The sequence below is a fragment of the Anastrepha ludens genome, chromosome 6 (genome assembly GCF_028408465.1).
Source record: "Anastrepha ludens isolate Willacy chromosome 6, idAnaLude1.1, whole genome shotgun sequence".
Classification (NCBI taxonomy): Eukaryota; Metazoa; Arthropoda; class Insecta; order Diptera; family Tephritidae; genus Anastrepha; species Anastrepha ludens.
In genome coordinates, this window is record NC_071502.1 from 114434345 (window position 1) to 114451221 (window position 16877).

General features: G+C 30.8%; 1 protein-coding gene across 12 annotated transcripts in view; it reads left to right on the top strand.

Moving 5' to 3' along the window:
- Window positions 1-16877, top strand: part of LOC128868905 (protein hu-li tai shao) — a 119075-nt gene that overhangs the window by 51859 nt on the left and 50339 nt on the right. The gene's annotated exons all lie outside the window — the stretch shown is intronic.

Here is a 16877-nt window from a genome sequence, read left to right on the forward strand (position 1 = left end):
TAGTTGTTTTTATAAATTTTTTTTTCCTTAAATTTGAATTTAAATATTTTTTTGTTGTTTTATTTTTCTTTTACCATTCGTTTATTTACCATTATTTTTCTTATATAAAAAATCGTTTCCTTCAATTTGAATTTAAATGTTTTTTTTTTATTGTTTTATTTATCATTATTTTTTTATTTTTCTTTTATAATTATGTTTCTTTTATTGTCATTATTTTTCTTTTATTGTCATTATTTTTCTTTTATTTATCATTAGTTTTCTTATATAAGCAATTTTTTCCTTTTCCGTGTGAATTTTAATATTTTTTGTTGTTTTATTTATCATTATTTTTATTTTTCTTTTATCAAATCTTTTTCTTTTATTTACCATTAATTTTCTTTTATTTACCATTATTTTTCTTTTATTTATCATTAGTTTTTTTATAATTATTTTTTTTTCCTTAAATTAGAACTTAAATATTTAAATATTTTTTGTTGTTTTATTTTTTTTTTTACCATTATTTTTCGTTTATTTATCATTATTTTTCTTATAAAATTTTTTTTCCTTAAATTTGAATTTAAATATTTTTTTATTGTTTTATTTATCATTATTTTTTTATTTTTCTTTTATTTATCATTAGTTCTCTTATATAAACAATTTTTCCTTAAATTTGAATTTAAATATTTTTTTGTTTATCATTATTTTTCTTTTATTCATTCATCATTATGTTTCTTATCAATCATTTTTATTATATTTTGTTTTTGTTTTTGACGCTCTCTGTCTTTACTTTACAAACTAAACTAAGTTTGCAGTCGCAATCGGAAGCCACTTCTTTGAGAAGTTTTATGATTTCAATCTCTTCGGTTTCGGCCGTCGGTCAGATTCTTCACGCTTGCGCACATTTATAAAAAAAAAATTCTTGAAAGAAATATTTTGCATCATATTTCGATATGCTATCGGCCGCGGTAGCCGAATGGGTTGGTGCGTGACTACCATTCTGAATTCACAGAGAGAACGTTGGTTTGAATATCGGTGAAACACCAAAATTAAGAAAAAGTTTTTTCTAATAGCGGTCGCCCCTCGGCAGTCAATGGCAAACCTCCGAGTGTATTTCTGCCATGAGAAAGCTCCTTATAAAAATATCTGCTGTTCGGAGTCGGCTTGAAACTGTAGGTCCCTCCATTTGTGGAACAACATCAAGACGCACACCACAAATAGGAGGAGGAGCTCGGCCAAACACCCAAAAAAGGGTGTACGCGCCAATCATATATATATATTATATATTGCAAATTATGCAGTTTTTATAGTTGCCAGTGTATTTCCTTGCCACACAACTGAGCTTTTTCAGTGTGACGAAATGTGGTACCAATTCTTCATACTGCCGTTTCCATCATTCGTCACACACAATCTCTGCGATTCTATTTCTCTATTCAGTTACTGATATTTACATATATATGCACATGCTTACACATATAAATAATGCAATGCTGATGAGGCAGTGTTGAAGTGGTGATTGGCGGTGGCGCTTTGAAGCTATTGATTGCTATTCTGCTGTATAGGGTAGAAATGGAGAATGGTAGGTTGCGGCTGGTACGCTGCTCAAAAGGAGGCTTCACTTCGAGTGACAAGATAATAAATGTATTTTTCTGTTTTCAAATTAAATGCAGCGTAAATTATGACACTTAATTATGTGCTGTAAATATTATTTATCGCTTGAATAAATTCCATTAATAAACTTGTGAAAAGCATGAAATTATTGAGAAATTTGTATGTGCAGACAAAAGTACTGGTTATCGGTAAGAAAATATGGATATTAAGCAAAAATGGGATATCTATGGAAAATTGATAATTATGCCGTAGCTTCTTTGATGGGTTCTTATTAAGATAGTTTTTCTTTTGATAGTTCCGTTACGCCAATACAGTTCTTTGAAGTATTTCTCGTAATTGTTAAGTGGGAAGTAACCTTCTTGATTATGTCATCGTACTCTTATAGCTTATATTCTATGGAGGTATGTTATGTGAATCAACTTGAAACCAGATTTACAGTTGTAGACGAAATATGCATACCCTCAAGCTCGTTCAAGTGGGTCGAGAGTGAACCTTTATTTGCAAAAAAGAAACTGTTTGCAGCCATTTCCCCGACTCTTGAATGCGCCTAATCTTAATTTAACAGTCTGTAACTACAGCCTACGTACATAAGTAACTCTTGTAATCATATATATGTGGAATTTAAGGCAAGCGAATAAATGCTCACCATTTTGCTCGATACGGCTCTTTTTAGCGTTTTTTACCATTACACCACAAGCTCCTATTTCATCTCGAATATTCTAGAAGAACTTTAGCTGCTAAATGTAGTAGTCTTCTTCCACTTTCTCCTTTAAACATCTCCATAAAAAAGGCGGGAACGGTTAAATTCATATGTAATATTGTTTGGTCTCACTGTGCCCACCCCACCCTGTATAAAAAATATTTTTTTTATCTATAATTGAATGCGTCCAGCGCAATATTTAACCTTCAATCCATTAACATTAAGCTTCCATGCGTAGACAACAACTACAACGTACAAAAATCTTAATCGTTTGAATCATTAATACAACCTTTGCGCCGTATTCTGCACATTGCCTGCCTTTAATGAAAATACCCCATTTGGAAGTACACGAACAGCCAACTGCTGTACTGCTAGTGAATTTAGAACCATTTTTGTTCCGTTTTTTCATTTCAACAACTGGTAAAATTTGCACCACACTGCAAGTTAATTATTTCGCTAGTTGGGGTTTTCCCTGCAGGGAGTTGCTAAAGGTAGTCTGTGTGTACCTTTTGTTCATATTTTACATGTTTTATTAGCAAAGACCAAAGCTCATGGCTCATAAGAGTCAGCACAAAATTACATGGCACGATATTACCAGCTGATATTAGCGAGTACATAGTTTTACGCGCACGTTTGAGCAACTAGTGCTCGCAGCCGTTAAACTCATTAGTTCTAAGGTTACCAACTGCAGGGCTTTATTCATTTTTTCAACTTCCATTTTTATTTTAAATTTTTTGCGCTCATAATTTTCTTCTTTGCTTTTCAAAATTTGTTTTTATACTCTTAAGAATCATTTGATGCCGCTCGCTTTGTTCATCGGCTTTTTATTCTTACTTCTTTATTTTGTGTTTTTGCTAGATGGAGATTGGATTACATTTTATTGCATTGAATGTTGAAGGTCTTTGAACGATTATGTACGTGAGTTTTGATTGTTTTTGATGGTGATTTTAAGGTTTTTTTTTTATTAAAGGTTTCCTTTTTTCTATTTTTTGAATAATAAGCGCAAAAATGGACTAAATTTACGTAACTTTTCGTTGTATGTATGCGGTAAGGCCCTGAAAAAATTAAAAATTTGTTAAAAATAAAATGTTTTTCTAATCAGTGGATATTAGCCCCACATATTTTGGGTATTACGTTTCGCATTCAATTTTGGAAATTTTTCAATAATTTGTACCAAAAAAAAAAAACTTTCCTGTATTTTTGTGGTTTATTACAAAGTTTTGCTGACTGTCGTTATTGTACTAAAATTTGTTGAGCAAGTTGGGCTCAAAGAAATACTCTGAATTCATGAAGCGGCAACAATTAATATTTCAGGTCGTAGTGCGGCCAGGCGGCAAGGGTTGCCTCCTTAAGGGAATCGATTAATCTTTATTCTATGAGTCATAAAACTTTAATAAACACAATTCCTGAAGGAATTTTATTATATCCTACTTAAATAAAAAAAAAATATATAAAATAAAAAATATATTGTATATAAAAACAAAAAAATATATATATAAAAAATAAAAAAATATATATGAAAATATAAAATAAAATTTAAAATTTAAATTTACGGCGGCCGGCCTAGCGGAATGGGTTGGTGCGTGACTACCATTCGGAATTCACAGAGAGAACGTAGGTTCAAATCTCGGTGAAACACCAAAATTAAGAAAAACATTTTTCTAATAGCGGTCGCCCCTCGGCAGTCAATGGCAAACCTCCGAGTGTATTTCTGCCATGAAAAAGCTCCTCATAAAAATATCTGTCGTTTGGAGTCGGCTTGAAACTGTAAGTCCCTCCATTTGTGGAACAACATCAAGACGCACACTACAAATAGGAGGAAGAGCTCGGCCAAACACCCAAAACGGGCGTACGGGCCAATTATATATGTATTTATTAAAATAATGTGGATTTCACCTTAGGAAATTGGTAGAAGATGGGGGAAATCGGCACATTCTTTTGTTCGCAATTTATGTTCTAGGTTCGGTACGTTAATTAGAAACAAAAGTTCATACATAGTATAACTGTGTGATAGTCTCGTTGGTGCTACACAATGCTCTTGCTTTCATTTTCAATTCATACGAAATTTTACCCATTGGTAGATGCTTAAAAAATAAAACTGTATTGTGGTTACTAACCCTCACCCCCACAGGATAATGATGCACACTCATATTCTCGAATTTAAACTGTACTCTGACCGGCGGTCGACCTCAATAATTTCTTGTGCGCACTTTGCAAAACAGTAATGCGCCGAACGTCATCACAGTTACCATCAGCACCCCGACCCAATCAACTACAACGTCAAACATTGCCTTTGGTTTGGCGCCCCTCTTTACATTAGCAAATACTGACTGACTGACCATTAAGCTCAGCCGGTTGTTGTGTACCTGTACACCTAAGACAATTATGCAAAACGAGTTCTGTTTTGAACATTTTTTTGTGGTTGTTTACTAGTGTATGTTTCGTTTTTTGTTTTTGTATTTTTTGCACTCAACAAGCCTCGTACTTTGTACGCTTAACTTGTCACCACCAGTAGCGGCTTTGGCTTGGTCTTGGCTTGGTTTGGTTTGACTTGGTCCGACTCGACGGCAGCGGATATGAGCTTGGCGGTTTAATGGTTTGCGGTTGCAACGACAAATGTGTACGAGTCGAGTCTCATAAGCATGCAATAAACTCATATACTTATGCATATGTATGCATGTGTGTTTGTCAATACTGCTGCTCTCTAATGCATTCATTGGCCGCTGGCTGTTTAATTTCCCCTTCAGTTTAGTGTTTTTATAGTTGTAAAGTGTAGTTTTGAAGCTTAGTGCTGCTTTATTTACTGATTACTGCTCTCAGGTTTTTTATTCCAGCGATTTATGCTGTTATAATGCCTTCTCTATATCTCTCTCGATATCTGTGCGAATTTTGTCGAGTGTTTTGGAAATGGAAGCCACTGAGTACTTGAAACTACAACAATTTTACTTGGCCACTTGTCTATGACATTTAATTTTTATTTTACTTTATTTATTTATTTGATTTTTATTCTACTTAGCATTTCATTTAAATATCTGTATTTGCAAATTTGTCCATTACCGTGTTAGTAGTGGTGCTCCAAATTAGTATATGCGGTCGTTCAATGTATCGTTTCTCCTTGATGTCTCCAAAAGAGGTTTACAGATTTGTCTCCTTTTAAATTAATCTACGTTTTTGGAAGCAAAATTCGTTTGTTTTTGTTCTCGCGCTTTAATTCTTTTTTTTAGCGTTTTCTCTTCGCTTTTGTATGACTTTTAAAGTAGAAAGAGGGTAGTAGTTTTTTATTTACTTTTAAGGTTTAGCGATAATCTTTAAACGACTATTGCTCCATGTTTGTTTTTATTGTAAGTATCGATATTCGTTATATAGATATGCTATAATTTAGTATCGTCGTAATCATTATCAAAACAAAATGTATTGTGGTAAAAATTTATACTTAAATCAATATCAGGGAAATGTAACATATTACGTTCATGTTTGTTTTCTTTTGGTTATTAGATTAAATATTATTTTATACTTACTGGTGGCAGAAATTAAAAAAGGGTTAGTTGAAAAAATTGGAATTTAATTCTCTCCATCAAGTTCAAGTTAATGAAACAGAAACATATAACGGTATTGCAAGCCAAACGTATAAGCGTCAAGTGTAGATGCTGCCGTCGCGATCAGTCAGTTTAGACTATCAGTTAATAAACGATTGAATCAATCGCTAATGCCGCTGCTTGAAATTGATACTACAAATCTGAGCAAAAGAACAAAAATGATGTCTAGTACACAAACATAAGCCGCCGCTTGGATGTTGGTTTTCGCTAAGAGACTAGAAGTTCAGTTGCAAAAGGTTTTGTTTTATAAACAGGGCATCCTCTGTGCCACATGTTACACTTTTGCATAGCGATCGATTACATAAACAACTGGCGTGGCATTCGACGTGCTGACTCGTTGTTTTTGTCTGACTTTGAAACGGACAAATTTAGAAAATTAAATGAATGAAAAACTACTACTCGTATTGCCAGCGTAAAATGGCTGAACGAAATTCGCCAATTAGCTCAGGGTAATTTGGAATATGCATTGCCGAATGAGTAATGTGAAATGAGGTGAATAAAAAATCTGTCTTTTGCCTGCTTCAGTGGTATCTATGGCGGGAAAACTTGTTTTTTCATTATTCACTATGCAGAGGGGAAGTAATGAATTTCCACTTAGACGAAGTAATAAAACGCTTTCCGCAAATTAAAAACTAATTTGCAATATATGCACTTTGATTTTCAGACTACATACTAAATAAGTCGTAAATTTTTTTTAATGGTTTAATCTCAAATTATGTTGTTTGTACAATTAGGTTCACCTGGTTTTAGGTCTAAGAATTTTTTGTTATAAATAAGAGTTTTTACTGAGGTGGATAAGGAAAAAAACTTAACTAAAAATCTTTTATTCCAATAAATATTGAAATTGAAAATGTGAAATACAATTTATAAAATAATAAATTATAAAAATATAAAAATACATAAAAAACACGTGAAAGAAATAAAATAAATGAAAGAAAAAGTAATTCAAAAACAATAAAAGTAGGAAAATATAAATAATAATGAGAAAAATGAACATAAAATCAAAAATATAAAATTTAAATAATTTTAAAATTATGACTTGACAAAAGTATAGGGAAAATAAAAGCAACTGTCTTGGTTTAATGTAAAAATAAAAATATGTGAATAAAAAAAAGAACAAATTACAAAATAAAGCTAAAGTAATAAAAATAAATTGTTGGAGGTCAACAACACGCGGTTCCCAAGCGGTTCCCCATCCAAGTACTAACCGCGCCCGACGCTGCTTAATGTCGGAGATCGAACGGGAACCGATGTATGTGATCGTGGTATGGTCGTTCGGAGTCGACTTAGAACTGTAGCTTCCGCCATTTGCGAAGCAACATCAAAACGCACACCACAAATAGGAGGAGGAGCTCGGCTAAACACCCAAAAAAGTATAATCGCCAATTATATACATACATATATAATACAAATAAATTCATAAAAATTTTAGAATTAAGTTATTGGAAATAATAAAACTACGTAATGTGGCAAATAGACTAAAAATCATTTTATTAAAAGTATTGAAAAGTTATAGAATTAGAAAATAATAGTAAAAAATATAAAAAATGAAAATAAAAAAATTAAAGAATAAAAAATGATAAATAGTAAACACAGTTTAAAAGCAAAACTAACAATAAAAGTAAAAATTTAAGAAACATTAATACTAAAAATTAAAAGTAAATGAAATATATAACTGAAATACGTTGAAAATGAGTAGAAAATAATGAATAATTAAAAACAACAAAAAAAAAAAAAATATATTATTATTATTATTATTTATAGGAGATATATACAATATAACCCTAACTTAATTAGCACACTGGCTACTAGGGCCTTCAGTGCTTAATGACGATTCCAAAATGAATTATTTCTAACTGTACAATTTAAATATGGTCTGATATATTAATACATTTCATATAATTGTATATTTTAATCACATTATCAAAAGTAACATTATTTAATAGAGTGGATGGTACCATAGTTCCGAATGCAGTAGTTCGTTTGGTGGTCAGTGTTGGACAGAGGCCTAGAATGTGTTCGATTGAGAGATGCTGTAGGAATCATAGCAACCCATGATTGTAAGAATCATAGCAAACCACGATTTGTAAGAATCATAGTTTGCCATGTACATTTTGTTCAATCGTTATTCTTAGTTTTCATATGTATAGTTAGTTGAAATAAAGCAACCGTAGTAACCGGTAATATAACCTTACAGATGCCCTCCACAAAACTGACAAGTCCGGGAAGGAGAGCCGAGAAGATGTTCGTGTGTTAGTTTAGTATGACCGAGTCTCAGACGTATGAAAGTTGTGATCTGGTGTTTGGAAAGGAAGCTGGGAATAGGGGTTTTGTACAATCAGGATTTATAAGGGTGTATGGATGATTAAATTGAAACCATTCCACCTTTTTCAAGAGGGAAGAATGGAGGTTGATAGTTTTAAGGATGCCATTCGAGCAGAATGTGTCGAAAGTGATGGAGGATGATACATATGTATATATATGGAAAAAAATTAGAGGTTAAAATAAAAAAAAAAAATTAAAGATTAAAATAGAAAAAAAAAAAATTAAAGATTCAAATAGAAAAAATTTTAAAAAATATTAAAGATTTAATAGACAAAATTAAAATAAAAAAAATATTACAGATATAAGAAAATAACAATTCAATTTAAACTTTTAAGAAACATATAAATATTAAAACTACAGGGTGCGCCATCTTTTATGTCGGTATGTAAATGCTGAATAACTTTGTCATTTACCAACCGATCGACTTCAACATACATACATACATGTTTTCGATACATCAATTCAGTACAATTTCAACCATGAATCGCTTTACACCGAAACAACGCGAAATCGACGCTATAAAACCCAAAATGCTTGACGAGGCGATGACAAAGGCAGAAAAAAAATTGCAGTTTGTGATTGCTAATAAAGGTGGCCACTTGATTGATATTGTATTCAAAAAATTGTTTTAATTAATTGTAAATAACCAAACCAAATAAACCCCCTACCTTTTTTAGTTAATATTTTATTTCATAGCATTCTTTAAGCGACTGCTTCAATATTCTGCTATTTTCCCGCACACAACAATTTCCCCTAACACATATTGCGGACCATTCAATTTCGAAATTTTCAAATAGCAATTCATAACAACAATTGAACAATGAAGATAATTAAACTTTGGGGTCGTTGTTGTTGTAAATTAAAACTCACTTGAATTGCAGTTTTGACTGCAGAGCAAAAGAGTTACTTCCAATCAAAGTTCAATAAGCAACGATCAATCTACGCCTCTTCTTGTGCATTGTACACAAAAATCGTGAAGCAATCAAGCGTCTCGCCTTCCAATCTAGCAAACCATGTACCGTTACTACCTACCACCGACCAACCAACCTACATTACTATTGGTCTCCACACTTTCTTCCAGTATTGAGTCTTTGGTTGCTCACTGCTGCTGCAACTCTGTTGTTGTTGCTACATTTGTTGGATCATCGATGCGCCAAATCGTTTGGAAAACGGTGTGCAGTTGATTTTTGAACGGTCGATTAGGCAAATGACTGACTCATACTTATTAGTCTTCTTTTTGGTTTTTTTTGCCCATATACTTCATATATTAATGTATGTGTGCTAAAGCTAAAGCATTCAAGAGACGCCCACACTTTGTGCAACTCATGTTTATAGACAAATTAAGTGAAAAAATAATGAACAAATCAGAAATAAAGTAAATAAAAGTTAAATTAAAATGAAGTAAAAACCCAAATTGCGCTTTTTCGCTAAACCAACAAAAAAAACGTATTTTCTCTTTTGTTTTAATACTTATTTTGCTTGCTTTTTCTCTAGCCTTTTACAGTGGATGATTTCAATACATTTGCTTAGTTAGTAGCTGAGTGGAAGTAATAGACGAGGCGATTCAAAGTAATAATTTCTGCGGTAAAGTTCGTTTACTCTTCGGAGACAGCAAAGACCAAGACCTAACGCGCGTAGCTTTTTTATATGCCTTCCTCGTACAGGTCAATCTATGTAGAGTCACGATAATCATATCGGCCAAATAAAATCTTTTATTCGTTCTTTCATAAATCTGATCGTTTGCGACAAGCAGTCGCTTCCTATATAGTTACAGTATTCACTAGAGAGAAATCGGAGCGCACCATAAAATGATTTTTGGAAGATAGTTTTTCCATGTCCTTGATTTGCGTATAATTTGGGCGCCATTTTTTGGTGGTTAGGCCAAGCGACTTCTCGATGAGTACTTAGTTCCAATTGCTGAAAAGTTAGATTTATTTTGATTTCAATTACAATAATTTTTATTAACTTAGTTTTATTTGCTTTAGCTAAATACCATCGATTTATTTCACTATATCATCGCATAAAGTTCATTTACCTGTTCTATATATTCTTTCTAGCATATTTTTTCATAATTACCCATTAGTGTTTGTATCATTGTTTCAAGTACTAACACAAACAGAACTGCGCACGGTGTGGGTATAAGCGCACAGCGCAATCTGCAAAACCCATCCGACGCACACTTTACTTCTGCGAACTCTAATACTGTCACTCAAATCACGCTCGGTCAATAGGTAGATATCTGCCCGCATTGTTTTTATGTAAGTGCATAAATACAAACGGTGACACTTGGCTAAGCACTAACTCTCACTCGCCGTTTGCCTGAGTAAGTGTGAGTGAGTGAGTGATGATGGAGGAAGTTCTTTGACGTAATCGGCATCACTTTCCGTTCACATATTTCCTATCTAACAATACGAATTAACAATACGCCGTATGACAACAACACAATTCACCGAAAACAAAAGAGTCAGCAATATTAGCATAGCAAAGCTAGATAGTGGAAAATATATGCGTAATTAACATAACTGCACTTTTGCGTTACAGCAAAAATTATGCACTTGCCCTGTACCTCCACACACTGTACGTGCCATGTACATTTTCTCGCTCTCCTACCAATCGCTTTCCTAACCAATTGCTGTAAAATGCACAAACACCACTGAATAACGAATTAAATTCGACATAAACTTGCTGGGAGTGCACTATAGCATAACAGTAATGTTCAAATACTGCGATTGGCGGCAGTTTTTTGATAGGAGAAATACTCATAAGGGAAGTTGTGTGGAGTGCAATCGAAAATTAGTTTTGTTTTTCTTTAAAAATAAAAAACGGTGGCGTCCATTAACATTCCGTATGAATATTAAACGTAGTTTTACTTTATAAAATCAACTGTAAAACCGTTCGTAAACGCCTCTTATATTGGAATTAACGTTTAAATCCGATTCAATGAGAAATCAGCTTACAGCTTCGTCTAACCTAACATAAAAATCTGCAAAAAATATGTTTGCTACCTGTCTATCTCATTAAATCCTGCTTTACGGTGTTGATTAATTGCGAAAAAATGACGTTCAAAACGACACCGGTTGCTGATGACTGTTACACTTGACAAACGGGTGACACTGCACGAATGAACTCAAACGTGAAGTGTCGGCAGTATTCTTTTATTTTTATTTTTGCGTTTTTTTTAATTCTTTTATTTATTTTGCATTTAGATTTTTTTTTTTTTTTTTTTTTTTGAGTTTTCTTTTGTGCCTTGGTGCAAAAATGTAAATGCTGAGTACTGTTTAGGTTTGCGGCGTGGTTCGCTTCGTTTGTGTCAACTCACATGTAAAGGGTAAAGGCAGTAAAAATTAAGAAATAAAAACAAACTGTTTTCGAGCTTTTACACAAATGTATGCAAAAATGCCAATTAAAATAAATATACCGTAAGACTCCAGCTAATTAAGCCATAAAACATTTCGTTTCCTCGCTTCCACACTTTTCTTATCTTCGGGATTTCTTTTGTTTTAAGCTTATTTTTTCTTAATTAAGCACTTTTTATTACAAAGTTGAACGGGTATGGCCTTCACTAAACGAAAAGAGCTTAAAAGGTTTTTACATTTTTGGGATTTTATATTACTTAAATGCTAAAAAATAATTATTTTATGTAAGGCATCTGTTTTTGTTTATTAAATATTTTTGGCGGGTATTTAAATTGGTATTTAAATCTTAAACGATTTTCATCAATTACACTAGTTCGCGATCTTTAATGTATTTCAGCTCTAATTAAATATACCATTTTTTTCCAAATGTTTTTAGTGCTGTTGTGTGGATAATTTGGAGATGTCCTTCTTCCTTGAAAGTGAACCATTCGTCAGATAGATCCCGCAGCTCGTCATTGAAAAAATTTGAAGCGTGTGTTTCCTTTGTAGAATTAAAAAAAGTCTCTTAATTCGTTATATACGGCGGAAAAATTGTATTTCTCTAAATGCGATTCGCCATTATTTTCTCTCTCGAGAGCCACTGTAGGTAGCGCTTGTGATTCAACAACAAAGGGAATGCTTCGATTGCTTCGATGTTTTCGAGACTCATTTTATTCATAAATCGTAATCATTGAAATTCTCTAATGCAATTAGCTGGGGGGGAAAGTTTCGGTAATATGAATGAGCGACTCAATAGTAAACATTTTGTAAGTTATTCCAAAAATAGTAATTGTCAGTTTTCGTTAATAAGATTTGCAGGAAATCACCGTTCTAACATCTGTCATTTACAATTTTTCTACAATTCTAAAATAAAATTTAGCAGGCACAAAAATACTATATGATATCTAATGCATTGAACAGAAACAAAAAAAAAAAACAGTTTGAAATGAAATGAAACAACCAAATTCAAAAATAAACAGACGAAAGTGAATTTTAGCGGCCACCAAAAGAATCGAGCAACAGATTGAGACGAGAACCGTCAACCGAACGAACCATCGACGAACTACGAACCATATGTACACGCACGACAGCGCAAACTGTGCTATTCGTTTAGTTGTGTGTATGTACGCACCTATGTATGTAGGTGTGCAAAAGTTCGCCGGCCGCAAGGCGAGTGACGTGTGACGCTGGTGTGTTTTTCTGTGGAATGTTTACGTTTGGTTAAAAAAAAATATATAAATTGAAATTAAACCAACAAAAAAGAAAAAATAGTTTAGTTTTGTTGACCGACCGACGACAAGCCGTCCGCGGCTGTTGCGATGCGTTCTACTAAACCTCGAACGAAGAATTCTATTTTTGAGCACATATTTTCCGATCTCAAGCGATATGTAGGGAAATCGAAAAGTGACAGCAATGCAGTAAAGAGCAATAGAAAAATCTAAGCAATTTATATGGAGATCACTTCAGTGGAGAAAAACAATTTTAAAAGAGTGGGAGTGTGAACCGAAACAGCTGCCTCTTGCTGCGGAGCAGGGGCAGGGTTTGAAATTTGTAAAACAAAAACCTGAAATTTTTTAATGGATTTAGAGATTTTATAGCTTACCAGCAGCGCGACATGTGCACAACTTTCAGACAAATAAATTAATAAAAATAGTAGAATGCATGAAAAAGCTGTTTTTTTATTGCAGTTACAGTTGGTGTTGGGGTGGGGCAAGGTGCGAAAAAAAAAGTAGTAGCTTAGGTATTCGTTCGACACTTACAGAATTTTGTAGATATATTTGCCATGTACACCTGTGTTCGCAATAATAGCAGCCCGAAATATTGCAGAGTTTTAACCCAGATTTAGTTAGAGCCAAGGACTGTCACCCCAGTAGCATTCCCCGAAATTGTATGCGGAATATTTATGCTACAACACCAACAACAACAAAGCTTTGACTGTTTATATATTTTTAATTTTTATAAAAATATGGTTCATACTACAACAAAATCCATACAAATCAAAGTTTTTAATTTTATACAAAATAACAAAAAAAAAGAGATTCATAAAAATTTCAAACTTTTTGGTCAAAACTGTTAGAAAATTCAATTTTGTTATAATATTCACGTTTATCTAAAAAAATTATTTTCTCAATACAACGAATGTGCTCGAATGATTTTTTGTGGAGAAAATACCCAGATCGCAAGCAAAAAAAATAACATTTTTCAAAAATCAGCGCTATTTTTGTGCTACTTCAAACTGGCACAATATTTAATGGGCTAAAAAATGCAAACTCGAACTTCTTCTAAAAACTCTGATTAAAAAGTTTTAAATTTAGATGGAAATTTTTTGAATTTTGAACTCTAAGTTATATAAAACATATGTATAAAAAATATTGTTCGAAAATAAAAAAATTAAAATATAGAAAAAAATAAGAAAAATTAAATACAAAAACAAATAAATATTATAAAAAAGTAAAACTAAATATTACAAAAAATAAAAATAAATATAAAAAGTTAAATATAACAAAATAGAAAAATCAAATATTATAGAAAAAATATATATTATACAAAAATAATAAATTAAATATTATAAAAAAATGTATGAAAAAAAAATAAGTTAAAGAAAAAAATTAAATATAAAATACAATAAATAAAATAAAATAAATAAAATAAAATAAATAAAATAAAATAAATAAAATAAAATAAATAAAATAAAATAAATAAAATAAAATAAATAAAATAAAAATAATTAAATTAAGTAAAAATAAATAAATAAAATAAAAATAAATAAATAAAATAAAAATAAATAAATAAAAAAAAAAATTAAATAAAGAAACAAAAAAAAAATAAACAAAAAAAAAGAAATAAAAATATAAAAAATGAATTAATAGAAAAATTAAATTTAAATATTATAAAAAAATAAAAAAAATTTAATTGAAAAAAATTATTATTTAAAAAAAATATATATATAAAAAAAAATGTATAAAAAATATAAAAAAGTGGAACAAGTAAAAAATATGGGAAAACATAAAATTTATATATAAAAACACAAATAAAGTTAAAATACATAAATCAAAATAATAAAAAAGAAAAAAAATTAAATTCTATATAAAAACCACAAATAAAAAGACTTAAATATTATAAAAAAATGTATTAAAAAAATATAAAAAGGGAAACTCAAATAAAATAAAAAAAATAAATAAATAAAATAAATAAAAAAATTAATAAATAAAAAAATAAATAAATCAATAAATAAAAATAAATAAAAAATTAAAAAAACAATAATAAATAAAAAACAAAAATATATATAAAAAATTAAAATTATATACATATTATAAAAAAATAAGTATTATACAATAAAAATTTGTAAATAGTCAAAACTATGCAATATATCGCGCTGCTATTATTGTGAACATGAGTGTATTATATATTCCTCATATTTTTTAAACGATTTTATGCAAATCTAACCTTGAAAATTGTTGATTAAGTTCGCTGCAAACAGCTGGCTGAAGAGTGTGGGTATTAAAAATGCTTACCGAAATGTTTGAAAACTTTCAAGTAGAAATAGAAAATTTTCATAATAAATGCTTATAATAAAAAATTGTATAGGTAGATATGTATATATACTGTAGACATGAACGTACGTATTTAGATAAAAGAGTAAAGGTGTGTAAATTAAAGATGATGTTAAAAATATATAAGTGACGGTCAAGACTTTTGTGATTCAAAATTGCATCACTGCTTATACATTTAAAATTAATAATCCATTAATATTCGGTAGAACATTTAGATTAATATTTTTTTATATTTATTAAGTTTGGAGGGACACCGTACAAATTTTGATTATATTTTTAAAGGTTTAACGTTAAATATTTCATTGAATTTTTAAAGGATTTTCTTCATTTTGGTATTTTTTAAAAGTTTAAGGGGGAAGTCTACTGTGAATTTTAAAAAAAATCGATTTTTTTTTATTAGCTTAAAAAATACTTTGAACCCTCTTAAATAAGGTACAATATGTGTTACAGCTGGCTAAATTTTTCTTCGTTGAAATTTCGACCTTTTCCCGAAGCGCTCCAAAGCGCGTACCTGCTATACTGAAACTTTAAACGCATTTTTCTCGAAACTAAGTTTTTGTATACGGTGTACACGATATCTCGAGTTCTGATAAATGAATCAGCTTAAAAATTTAATTATATATTCTCTGTAATAGTGTCTCTCGTCTGACATAGGATTTTTTTGATATCGTTATTTGTTAAATTGTTATAAACAATAGTAACATCAATTTTAGGCAAAAAAAAAGAAAAAAAATTCAAGAATTTTTTTTTCAACGCCAAAATTTTTTATCGACATAATCCTACGTCAGATGAGAGTCAATACTATGTATATGATAACAATATTTTGTTTTTTTGTTTTAGATCACCGAAACGTAAGATTTCATGTACACCGTTTAGGCACCTAAGAAAAGCGGACCTGCGCTTGCAGAAGTGCCACAGCGGCCATTTTGAATATTTTGACTTAAAATTTTTTTTTCAAAAACTTAAATATATAATAAAGATAAGAGTTTAAATAGATTTTATGTACGAGCAATATTTTGTTAGAAATAAAATCCGGAAAATAAGCCTGTTTTTTCCCTTGTCACAGTAGACTTCCCCCTTAAGTTTTAAGTGACTTTAGATACGAAAGGCACTCAACTTCAATGCAGTAAAATCTGCTTATTCGTACATATCAAAAAAAAAGTGTTGCTTGAATTCAGATATTCACTTAAAAGGGGGTGGGTCTTAACCGCGGTTTTTGTTTGTAGTAAATAATTTCAAGCATAATTGTAAAAATACTTATTTAAAAAAAAATGTTGTGTTTATTTTCTTATAACCTGCGAATATTTATGTGATATGAATTTACCTTTTTATTTCATTTAATTTTTTTTTGTGAAAAGTATATTTTTTATGTTCCAATAGTAGTTTAGAACACAGTGAAGTAATTTATTTACTTTTTGAACAATGAAAGAAGCTGTTTGGCATTTCTGTTCCGAAATTAAATATAGCCAGGAGTGTGAAGTCTTAATCCGTTCTTTACTTACTTTATTTTACTTCAAAATTGTTGAGGAATAGATTTAAATCATAGATACATTTAAGCTTTAGTTTTGCCAACTGTCCTTATATACCTCTCCACTCTGCACCCTTTTTTTACCAGCAGTGCCCTAACATTTCGTACTTTGACCTAAAGTACCTGGCGTCTTTGGCAAAATAAATACACAAATTCATGCTATCTTCCTTTTGTCCTCCCTGCACCAACAAC